Raw genomic sequence first — 12,536 nt, forward strand, 5'->3', positions numbered from 1 at the left:
AATGTCTCAACAGTATTTTTATTATTATTTTTATGTTTAGTTTATTTTGAACATATTAAATACGAACATGTACATTTCAGCACAAGCAAGAAAAAAACAACAAAAACAAAATACTCTAGGATTCCCATGATACAAAAGAGGAGCAAGAAGAAGTTAAAAAAAAAAAACTGTTTCTGGTCCTACCCTCTTTTTCTACATTTGTACTTGTATTTGTACTAATTCTCCACTTATTTATATATGTATACATACACATACATGCATATATACAGTACATACTTACACGCACATATACACGTTTTTCTTCTCTAGCTATCACCTACCGGTGTTACGGTTTCATCTGTCAGTTAAATCAAACTGAATAATACCCAATCAAAACTACACATATTATACAACCCCAAGAAGAATACAGTCAGTATTTAAAGTAGGGCTGCATAATTAATCGCAATTTTATGGAAATCGTAATATGGACTAGTGCAATATCCAAATCACAGGAGGGGTGCAATATTTGTTAAAGGCAAAATATGTGTTGAACTATTCTGAATGAAGTATTGTGGTGCTGCACAGACATCTCAGCATTCAAATCCTATCCTACAGAAAAAAAATCTTTGTTTCACACAAATGCTCGCAAAAATCAACACTATAATCATTTTAAATTTATTTTCAATGAAAATGAGAATCATGATACAAAAATGATTATTCCCACCAACATCGTTGGGATGGAATCAGAGACACTTTCCAAAGTCTTAAACATGACTGTACCCCTATATCCAGCCACATGTTTGTTGGGTATTGAGCCTCAAGGCATCAATTGTAAATCAGCGCAAAAAGTTATCACAATAGCATGCCTTGCAACCAAGGGGGTAACTTTGGGGGGGAGGGGGTGTTATTTCTAAATCCCATGAGGTCCCCTGGTGATACTAGTCCCGTGCAAATAGGGCTTTAGACTGTTTAATCAAATAATTAGAGAGTATTACATGTATTGGTTATTTTAGGGTTTCATTCATTAAATTTAATCTCTGTTTTTATCTCTGTCCTCTGTTTCTACTCTCTATAAAAGACCTTTGGAACTTTACAGTCATAAAGCGCTGTACTGTATGAATGAATACACTTCTCTAAAGGCCCCAGCAGAGCCAAATGGGGTGCTTACATATTGGTGAAATGAAGCATCATATAATACACCTGTTTTCTGTGTAACTCCCTCCCTCCGGTCCCACCGAGCAGCCTAACAGTGAATTAATTGTTTCCATTTCTTCACTGCTGCATCTTTAATAAAAAGGTTCAAGGACTATACCGGCCTTTCTGCGCGTTATTTCTCATGTATCGGAACTTGTTTCTTCTTATTTATTTTATTTTTATTAATTACTGACCGGAGGGATGGTTAACTCTGAACTGTGTAGTCTCATAGCATACAGTATTATTACACAAAACAGTGACAATGTCACCATACTTGAAATGAAGACAGCAAAACAATCTGGTTTCTGTCGGCCAATTACGCAAATAGTTGAACAAAGGTCCCATTTGACCGTCAAGTCTGCCAGAGCTCACACCAAGTACATAAGTACAAATGTTGAGGTACTTGTACTTTACTTGAGTCTTCTCTTTTCATGCCACTTTCTACTTCGCTACATTTCAGAGAGAAATATATACTTTTTACTCCACTACATTCATCTGACAGTGATAGTTACTAGTTCCTTTAAAAATTAAGATTTTTGCACACAGACACACATGTAGTTTATAAAATCTGATGTTTTATTATAAATGAAACTAGCCAACAATATAGGTTAACGGCCTACAAGTCCAGCTGAAATGATTAGACCATTAAACACACAACTGTTTGGATCCTTTACACTTTCTAAAATGTGAGGATTATTCTGCATTGACCTTTAGCCGGTTCAAGCCCGTTGCAGAAGCTGAACAGCGTACCTTCCTTCCATCAGTTTTCCTGTCTCACATTTCCTCATTAATACACAGTTTATACTTTGTTATGAAACATAAATGTAAAAAAGGCTGTAAAGGTTACTGCCCTGTAGTTAACTATTGTCATATAATGTTTAGGGCTGTCCTCGAATAAAGAAATAGTGACAAACTAATCGATTAATTGATTTAAATCAACGGATCTGTCAAACATGCAAAAAAGCATAACTTATACTTTAAATATTGTGTTTGCCAGAGCCTACAGCCTGTGAGAAAAAAACTGTAAGAAATGGCAATTATTTGACTAAATGAATCGTAATTGTCTAAGACCAAAACGTGTGATTAGTCGACTAATCGACTAACCCCGATTCTCCACTGGGCGCATCTGTGCTGCGTTCCGGTTTTGTTCCGTCCTCCGCCACACGCCATACCACACCGGGAGCGCCTCAGAAGCGGAGCGTCTTGCTGCTCGTCTTGCAGACTTTATTGTTTCTGAAAGTACTTTTGCAACTAAACTCCATGCTTCTCTTTTCTGGCGTTAAAAAAGGATCTGTGTTGTCTATTATGTTTTTCCAAACACAAAGATGACTCTCTCGTCGTCCGAGGTGTAGAGGAGACATCTACGATATTGACGGGTGTGTTTTGGTAAACTGACAGGATACTCTCGCTGTTTAACTTCCGCCCAGCTGCCGTTTCTGGGACGCTGGTGGAATATCAAGCATTAACTTAAATGGCTGCTTGATTGCTTGCAGGGGCCGCGGCACATCAGATAGGCAGCGCAGATGTGCCTGGTGGAAAATAAGAGCGGGGTAAGAGCGGCAGCCCTAATAGTGTTCAATATTCTTCAGAACCATTCTCTTATTTTACATTACATGTCATTTTAGCTGACGCTTTTATCCAAAGCGACTTAGAGTTAAGTGCATTCAACCTTGAAGGTGCAAACTCCAGACAAGTAGTAAATGCAAGTACATTAGCTCTAGATAAGTAATGCTACAAAGAGCCATATGAAAAGTGCAGTATCAAGATATATTATATATATATATATATATATATATATACACAATTTTTTTTTTTCCTTCATTATCCGAGGTGTAGTCGGAAGAGATGTGTTTTTAGCCTTTGGCGGAAGATGCGTAGGTTTTCGGCCATCCTGATGTCAATAGGGAGCTCATTCCACCATTTAGGAGTCAGGACAGCAAACAGTCGGGATTTCCTTAAGTGATTAGTTTCCCTCACTTTAGATGCTATTCCTGCATAAAGGTACCTGTATCTTTTCTACATACTTTACATCCTCTATTACCTCCAGAATCACTGCTATACTCTTTTTGTTTCATAAGTCTGAGGGAGGCCACTCTGCTCACAACGGGGCAGGAAGTGTAGAAGCCAACACACACACACACACACACCAGGTGCATACTTGTGTTAAGCACATGCTATGCATTAGCATAAATAAACCATACTTTAAGTGTTAAGCACATGAATATACATGAACTCACATCTACGCATATACTCCACACTGTGTAACGAGTGGATTCATGAATATACATGGATTGCCTACAGGAGGAAGAGTTCAGGCTCTTACACACTACAAACAGTCAAGTACTGCAAAGAAACGCAGGCACTAAGTGTGGAGGACACTATAACTATCTATTACTGTTGCTCATGTAAACGGCTGAGTGTTTGAGAATCTCGTACAGCCGAAGAGAGGAGAAGCTTGAAAAGTGGCAATAAAGACATGATCTATGACTTCCTATCACTGCCATTTTGTTTTAGGGCAAAGCCGTGGTGTTTTATTTTGGGCTGTTTAAGTGCAGGGTTAGGGTCGTCTAACAATACAAGGGGACATCACAAGTCATCAGACACAAGGACGTTTGAACTCTGGCTGGTGAATCATGCTACTGTTTTGCCTACGATACACAAGAAGACTTTGAACAAACTTTAAAAATACTTAAGTCTGACAACATCTCACATCCAAAGACAACCATCTCACATCAAACGTTAAAGGCTGTCATAATATGTAAAGACTGGGGGTTCTTCCAGGGTCACACATTGCAAGACTACAACAAGATTAGTTTTGAAAAATTAACCAAGCTAGCTAGCTACCGCTAGTGTTAGCTGGTAACTTAAGGGAAAGTTTGCCTGTTTTCTGTTCTGCCGTACATGCAGATGAATGTCTCCAGTACCTGGAGGTCTGTGTTAATCCTCTGGTAAAACTCCCGTTGGATGACGAGCTTCAGAAGGGTTGAAAATCAGCACCTTTCCTTCTTTGGCATTTATCTTAGCGTGGCGCAATTGCAACCATAAACAACACTGGCTCTAGCCGTTTGCTGCTTCCTGTTTGGTGCTGGAGGGAGAGCACCCATTGGTTGTTAACAATGTTAACATGATTTAACTTCACTATCAAGACTTAAAAACTTAGGATAATATCAAACACGTTTGATTTTGTCTGAACGTCCAGACGGAAGAAAGACTGACTGGGACTGAGTTTTATGACCTTACACCAAACGATGGAGACGACGGGAGCGCCCCTACTCTAGCAAGACGCTCAGGGTTTCATTCCGATATTGGAAATCAGTCTGCGACAGTGGAATCGTTTGAAAAGTCGTTTGGTTTAAGGTCTGCATTAGACTGCTTAGTGAATGATCAGCAGCTGTGGTCTGTGGACAATGCGGCTGGCTTCTTGTTCACAACATCATGAAACTGAAAGCATTAAACAGTTTTAACCAATAAATGGGCAGCTAGGTTTATCAGTGATTTTTGCCCCCAACGGCTCCTTCCAGGCAGCGCTGCCTGGAAGGCACTAGGATTAGGCACTGGTTAGGGTTAGGGTTAAGGTTAGGGTTAGGGTGCCTTGGAGGCTGCCTGGAAGGAGCCGTTGGGGGCAAAAAACACCATCGAGTGGCAGCTAGCCTGGCTGGTATTTAACATGGAGTATCATTACTGAGGCTTAAATAAAATTAATGGATCAGTGAGGCAAATATATGACAAAATAACACATGGTAAGTGATTTGGGAGAATTTCTGCGTGAGCCAAGGAGACATGTATTGTCTGTCTGCAAAGTTTGTAATGCTGCATTGTAGAGAGGACACACTCCGTATTCATTGTTGGGATCTAAGTGCTTACAATAGTTTTGGGTATCAATGGTACTAAAATATATACAAAAACAGCATCAGTGGTTCACCAGCAGGCACACATGATTCATCAACGCATTTTTATGAACAGGTTCGCATGATTTCGTACGAAAACTTATGCACAACAATTCACATGATATCGTATGAAATTACAGTGACCGCCAGCCGGTCACGTGACGGCTAGTCACATGACAGTTAAGTTAGGCGGTCTTTACAGTTACAATTAGCAGAGAAGAGGTGATGGCCGTTACAGTTGAGTTTAGCCGACAGAAGGTGAGCATCATTGGACGACCCCAAGTTAAGTTTAGACACAAAAACGACTATTTAAGATTAGAAAAAAAGATTGTGGTTTGGGTTTAAACACCGTTCCCCTTAAGTTGTACTCCTGGGACATGAACACCCGTTTCCTGGGTGAAAGTCTTGTGTTTTCCCCTTAACTTCTTCCGGGACACAAACTCTGCTCCCCCCCTCTGTTTTAGGACCCATCCATCCACAATCCTGATTTCAGCGCTTGTTCATTTCATGAACTTCCCTGCTGAGGATCTATGAAGCTTTATCTCTTAATGTCATGGATAAAGATGGATTATCATTTTTGTGATTTTAATAAAGGTTGATGATGATGACTGAGCCTTTAAAACTGGAGCCATTGTTGCCGAAGGACTGGACACTGCTCTATCAGTCCAAACAGATTAAATGCAGACTTCAGGTATGTGTGAGATGAACTTGTCAAATTAAGTCCTTCACGCTCTTCTAAAAAACAGCAGGGACAGTAGCTCATGAATAATTATAGCATTAATCATAGTGATAACAGCAGCGCCATATGTACACAGATGTGTCCGACATGCCTGATCTATGTTGATGTGACTGAATTAGAACATCACTCCAACATGGCGGCATCAAACTGTCATGGCGCACTGATGGGGAACTAGTTTCACTGTTTCAACAAATACACTTTCACTCCCAGCGTGTCAAATAGCAACACTTGGTAAGGTGCCTTTGGCGTTTGTTACTGATGCAAAAACATCTGATAGAGATATACTATATATCGAGATATATAAAGAGATATCTATATAGAGATATGTATAGAAATAGAGAGATAGAGACATACATACATACACAGTGGCACTCATAAGTTTATGAACCCATGCTAAAGTTGACTAAAAATTTTGATACTATAAATAAAATTGAATTGAATTGAATTGAATTAAAAAGAGGAATAAAAAAATAATCATCTTTTGGAAATTGATCTTAATCTCTCAGTTAAAAAAAATTGGAAAAGTCCAACCTTTAAGGACACCAATTTTCTTTGTGGATGAATAATATATCGTAAATAAATGAATGTTCTTCCTTAAAATACGGGGGGCATAAGTCAGTACACCCTTATGTTAAATTCCCATAGAGGCAGGCAGATTTTTATTTTTAAAGGCCAGTTATTTCATGGATCCAGGATACTATACATCCTGATAAAGTTCCCTTGGCCTTTGGAATTAAAATAGCCCCACATCATCACATACCCTTCACCATACCTAGAGATTGGCATGGGGTACTTTCCATAAAATCATCTCTCAATGCAAATCAAACCAGCTATTAGGCTAACTGAAATGTAAAACCAAATTTAGCATGGGTTCATAAACTTATGAGTGCCACTATATATATATATATATATATATATATAGTGGCACTCATAAGTATACTAATATCATATATATATATATATATATCATATATATATATATATATATATATATATATATATATATATATACACATACACATACACATACACACACATATATATACAAACAGCCAACATGTGTGTCCGCCCCGTAAGTGTTGTATCGCTGCTTTATTAATCACCATGTCTCTTGAAAGTCAGTATTTAACCTGCAATAGTTGTTTACAGAGGGAGTCCTGTCTGCTCCTCATCTGTGGTCCGTTTGAATTCCACAGTAGTGTGGATGAATGACTGCAGTTTTACGTCCAGATAACAGAATGTGGTGGATAAATTGTGATCAGATAGAGAACGCTCTGTCATTACTGCCATCCCGCATCCAGATAATGTCCACTCTAATCTAATAGAGCTTGCACGTCCATTATTCAGACAGATATTGGGCTGTCGGTGGTCAGCAAGCTGGGATAAGTGGTGGCTCCATTAGAGGATGGCTGGGTGGCTACTGTATGTGTGTGTGTGTGTGTGTCCAGTCTGAGTTTTCTGTTGCACAACTTAAACAACTTTTGAACGTACACATGTTCCACCAAAAATTATCCTGCCAAATGTTACCATACAATTAATTGTCTCAACAATAATTGTGATTAACATCAATGTATTACTTTTTCAAACAAATTAAAGTTTGGAATTAATCCCAGGATACATCTTTAAGTTACATCACTGTTATGTGACCCAGGTAATGCAATAACACAAGTACACAGCCAATGCCTGTTTCATCATAAAGCATTGTATTTTTTCTTAAATTAACATACAACTGACATTGGAACATTTATCATCGCCAGTAAAAATAATGCACCAATAATCATATAATTAGAATTTGGCCCATCGAAACAAAATCAAACCCCTTAAAACCTTAGCTATTGATAGTGATTAATTAAACAAAGAAAATGTGTGATTAGACAATTATTGAATTGTTGCAGGCCTATCCACAGTTGCCCATGTGTGTTTAATCATCACGCTAATCAGTACTACAAATGAGTGAAATCAAAAGAAGGCTACGTCCTAGGACGTTTAAAAATTGCATCCCGATTCATTTTTTTTATTTCAACTGGTTGTAATCAACAACAAATTTATATCCATTTTTAACCTTTTCACGATGCATAATAACATCCCTACAAATAGCATTCCCTAGGCCCTTATTTCTAACCTACATGTCTAATTCCAACGTGAACATAATCTATGTTGTGTTTTTTTTTTATAGCTGCAGATTGGACAAAGTAAGTCTTCAGATAAAAAGTTAATTAACATTAATCAATTAATCAAAACATTGATAATTGAAAATGATGATTAAATAATAAAAATTAAATCATTGTGTGACTGGCATAATAAAGACTGAACACACACACACAATTTATTTAAATCCACTTGAAAAGAATCATTTACAAGGACGTATAATATTATAGATGCAGTTAAATACATATACAAAACCATGGGCCTTTGGAATACAGCAAGTCGTTATAATATAAGCATACCCCTCCCCTCTGTTCTTCTGGGGGATGAGTAACAGTGCCCTCGCCATACTGTCTATGGCGGCTGCCTATAATAGCAGACAGTGCACAGTACTTTGCTAGTTTAGCCCTCTTTTTGGGGCAAGCTGATGAAGCCCTTTTACAACCAGCCTATGTGTGTGTGTGCCCCTAAGCTGCCACAGACAGAGAGACAGAGACACACACACACACACACACACACACACACACACACACAGAGACACGCACACAAACAGAGACACACACAGAGACACACACACACACACACACACACAGGACCCCATAATGTATCCGTTGCTTCAGTAATTGACACTTTCCCACTTCCCCTTCTGAACATACGGACATTCATTTATCCAACGTTAAAGCCATTAAATCCATCCTTCCCATTAACCTTCTTTTTATCTTTTTTAAATGTGACCCAGACGTCCATCCTCTTATGTGCAGACAAAGGCTGTGACCAAAGCCTGCACTCATTTCATCACAGTTCAAATGGAGTTCAGTCTCTGACAGGTTCAACTCTTGTGTGTGTTTGGATTTGACGTTTAAAAAAAAAAAAAAAAAAAAAAAATTTAAAGTTATTAACTTACCTTTATGTCGTCTGGTTTCCAGCTCAATCCTTCCCGATATCTGAAACAACAAAATTTAAATATTTTGTTAATTAATTTCCACAACTTTTCATGTAAGCAATAACTGCAATGTGTGACAGTTGACTTCAGGCTATGTTTAGACGGAAACGATGTGAAGAGAAAACGCAAAAGTGGCATTGCGTTCTCACTTTTTATTCCGCGTTTAGACGAGAGTTTTGGGGGGGGGGAAATCTGAGTGCATATGGTGATGCAAAAGTGTGTGAAATTCGATGTAGTATGCACACCAGGCGGCTAGGTGGTACTGCGACGCGCTGCCACACAACACCACCAAGTCCACGCCATAGACAGTATATAAGAATGGACCAACAGATCCCGTATCTCTGGAAGTCACATTTCCGGTGATGGCTGAGCGTTACTGAGCAGCCTCCAACTGAGAGAGACGACGTAAATGTGACGTGAGCAACCTGTCTGAAAGTTGGAAGTCTTCTGGTAGCTGTGCCAAGAGAAATCTCAATCATTCCCAATCTTGCACAGACGGAGAATAAATAAATGTTCTTCCTTAAAATACAGGGGGCATAAGTAAGTACACCCCTATGTTAAATTCCCATAGAGGCAGGCAGATTTTTATTTTTAAAGGCCAGTTATTTCATGGATCCAGGTTTTATTTCAGTTAGCCTAATAGCTGGTTTGATTTGCATTGAGAGATGATTTTATGGAAAGTACCCCATGCCAATCACTAGGTATGGTGAAGGGAATGTGATGATGTGGGGCTATTTTAATTCCAAAGGCCAAGGGAACTTTATCAGGATGCATAGTATCCTGGATCCATGAAATAACTGGCCTTTAAAAATAAAATCTGCCTGCTTCTATGGGAATTTAACATAGGGGTGTGTATACTCATGCCCCCTGTATTTTAAGGAAGAACATTTATTTATTTACGATACATTATTCATTCACAAAGAAAATTGGCGTCCTTAAAGGTTGGATTTTTCCTCATTTTTTTTAATTAAGGCATTAAGATCAATTTCCAAAAGATGATTATTTTATTCCTCTTTTTAGTCAACTTTAGCATGGGTTCATAAACTTATGAGCACAACTGTAGCATTTGAAAAAAAAGACTGAAATGGTTTCAAAACAGTATGTCCTGACTAAACATTGACATATAGCCTACCAGCGATTATCCACTCGGCATCCTCTGATCTTAACTATTTGTTGTCTTAATTTCAGCTTTTTTTTTTTACTCAAAATTTAGACATAATATTATATAAATGAGGTGTAGTGACCATGAATTTCAAAAATAAGTGTAAAACTAGTGGTCATAAGTTGGTGTTAGTGGTATATACTGTATACTGGTGGTAGTGGGGGAAAACATTTTTTTTTCGTTTTCTATTTTGACAAGTTGTATAGTAGACGGTAAGCCAACACAAGGGTTAGAATGAAATAACTAAAGGAAATCCCCAAATTTCTGCATTCAAAAAGGTAGCTTAAAACATATTAGACTGCACTTCTTTATGAGATCTCTCAAACACGTTTGATTCCAGCAGTTACAGAGAGGAAGAGCAGAAGAAGGAGAAAATCATGAGTCAGATTTGATGTTGCGAGAATATAGTTGAACCCACTGAGTCATCAAGACACCGACTCTCAATTCATCTTTCGGCATTTGTTGGCAAAGTGCATCCCTCTGCGATGAAGAAGACGTTGAAACGGGAGCGACTCGGAGAGCAAATGGCTTCATTTTAAAGACGCAGAGGCAGCTGACAAATGGATGTCATCACGGAGGAAAAAGGAATGAGCGGCAGGATGAATTACAGGGACGAGTTTTGTTCCATCTCCGTGTCTCTGTTATCTGATAGATGACTTATAAACACGATGAAAAGGTAGAGGGAGGGGGGGGGGGGAGAGATATGGAGTGTGATTCTGGGAGACTGAGGGTAAAGATGCTGAGAGAGCCATTCGAAAAATGAGCAAAGTATAGATGGATCAATCAGAATACAGAATCTCTTCTTTCCCCATTTCGTTCCGTCTTGAGCCGTGCTCTCCTATTTCCCCCCTCTTCTAGCTTTCTTTCTTCATTTACTTCACTTTACCTTCCCTCCTTTACATTTTTTTCCTTCCATAAGTAATTGTGATGGGAATCTCATCAGACAGTGTGGATTATCGAATGCCTCCCCAGGCTCTCTGCCTCTGAATGAAATTTGACTTCTTGAGTTTTAAAAGCTAGCCGGCTACTTTGATCTCCAGATAGCATCGCTTACATGATATATTGGGCACTCAACGTGTGTGTGTGTGTGTGTGTGTGTGTGTGTGTGTTGTGTGCATGTATGTGTGTGTTTGTTGTGTGCAGGTGTGTGTTGTGTGCATGCATGTGCGTGTTTGTGTTGTGTGTATGTGAGTTGTGTGCGTGTTTGTTGTGTGTGCTGTGTGTGTTTGCGTTGTGTGCATGTATGTATGTATGTATGTATGTATGTATATGTGTATGTGTGTGTGTGTGTGTGTGTGTGTGTGTGCCTAAGTAATGGTTTCAGAAAAAGAGAAAATCCTCCAAAAGTGGAGACAGTGGAGTACTACTGTGTTTTCAGAGGGAGTACATGTTGGGATTTGGATCTAAAAAGACATGCAAACGTTAGGTAAAGGTTAAGTTAAGTATTTTTTAGATGAGGTGTAGCCTAATAAAAGTAGGATTAATTCATAGCCAAGGGATGGAGCTTGGGATGAAATCCCGTCAGGTAGACAGTGAAGTAAAAGGTACAGAACGTCTTTCTATCTTACCATAAGTCATTGCGATGGGAATCTCATCAGACAGTGTGGATTATCAAATGCCTCCCCAGGCTCTCTGCCTCTGAATGAAATTTGACTTCTTGAGTTTTAAAAGCTAGCCGGCTACTTTGATCTCCAGATAGCATCGCTAACATTATATTGGGCACTCAACGTGTGCGCGTGTGTGTGTGTGTGTGTGTGTGTGTGTGTGTGTGTGTGTGTGTGTGTGTGTGTGTTGTGTGCATGTATGTGTGTGTTTGTTGTGTGCAGGTGTGTGTTGTGTGCATGCATGTTTGTGTTGTGTGTATGTGAGTTGTGTGCATGTTTGTTGTGTGTGCTGTGTGTGTTTGCGTTGTGTGCATGTATGTATGTATGTATGTATGTATATGTGTGTGTGTGTGTGTGTGTGTGCCTAAGTAATGGTTTCAGAAAAAGAGAAAAATCCTCCAAAAGTGGAGACAGTGGAGTACTACTGTGTTTTCAGAGGGAGTACATGTTGGGATTTGGATCTAAAAAGACATGCAAACGTTAGGTTGTCTGTTGTGTCCGTGTATGTGTGTTGTTTGCGAGTATGTGTGTTGTGTATGTGTGTTGTGTGCATGTATGTGTGTTGTGTGCATGCATGAGTTTGTGTTGTGTGCGTGTATGTATGTTTGATGTTTGCATGTGTGTGTGTGTGTGTGTGTGTGTTGAGTGCATGTATGTGTGTGTGTGTGTTGGGTGCGTGTGTGTGTATGTGTGTGTTTTGTGCGTGTGTGTGTGTGTGTGTGTGTGTGCGTGTGTGCATGCCTAAGCAATGGTTTTAGAAAAAGAGAAAATCATGGACAAAACAAGACATGCAAATGCAAAAGTGACTGTCCGTACATTGTAGATGAGGTGTAGCCTAATAAAAGTAGGATACATTCATAGCCAAGGGATGGAGCTTGGGATG

General features: G+C 39.0%; 1 protein-coding gene across 3 annotated transcripts in view; it reads right to left on the bottom strand.

Annotated features, from left to right (window-relative positions):
- si:cabz01090165.1 (uncharacterized protein LOC100333421 homolog) overlaps positions 1–12,536 on the bottom strand; it is a 471,441-nt gene that overhangs the window by 349,757 nt on the left and 109,148 nt on the right. For all 3 annotated transcript variants that reach the window (XM_035995843.1, XM_031304122.2, XM_031304121.2), the window contains exon 2: positions 8,849–8,888. The gene's annotated coding sequence lies outside the window, so the exon portion shown is untranslated. The remainder of the gene's footprint in view (positions 1–8,848; positions 8,889–12,536) is intronic.

This window comes from Sander lucioperca, chromosome 20 (assembly GCF_008315115.2).
Source record: "Sander lucioperca isolate FBNREF2018 chromosome 20, SLUC_FBN_1.2, whole genome shotgun sequence".
Classification (NCBI taxonomy): Eukaryota; Metazoa; Chordata; class Actinopteri; order Perciformes; family Percidae; genus Sander; species Sander lucioperca.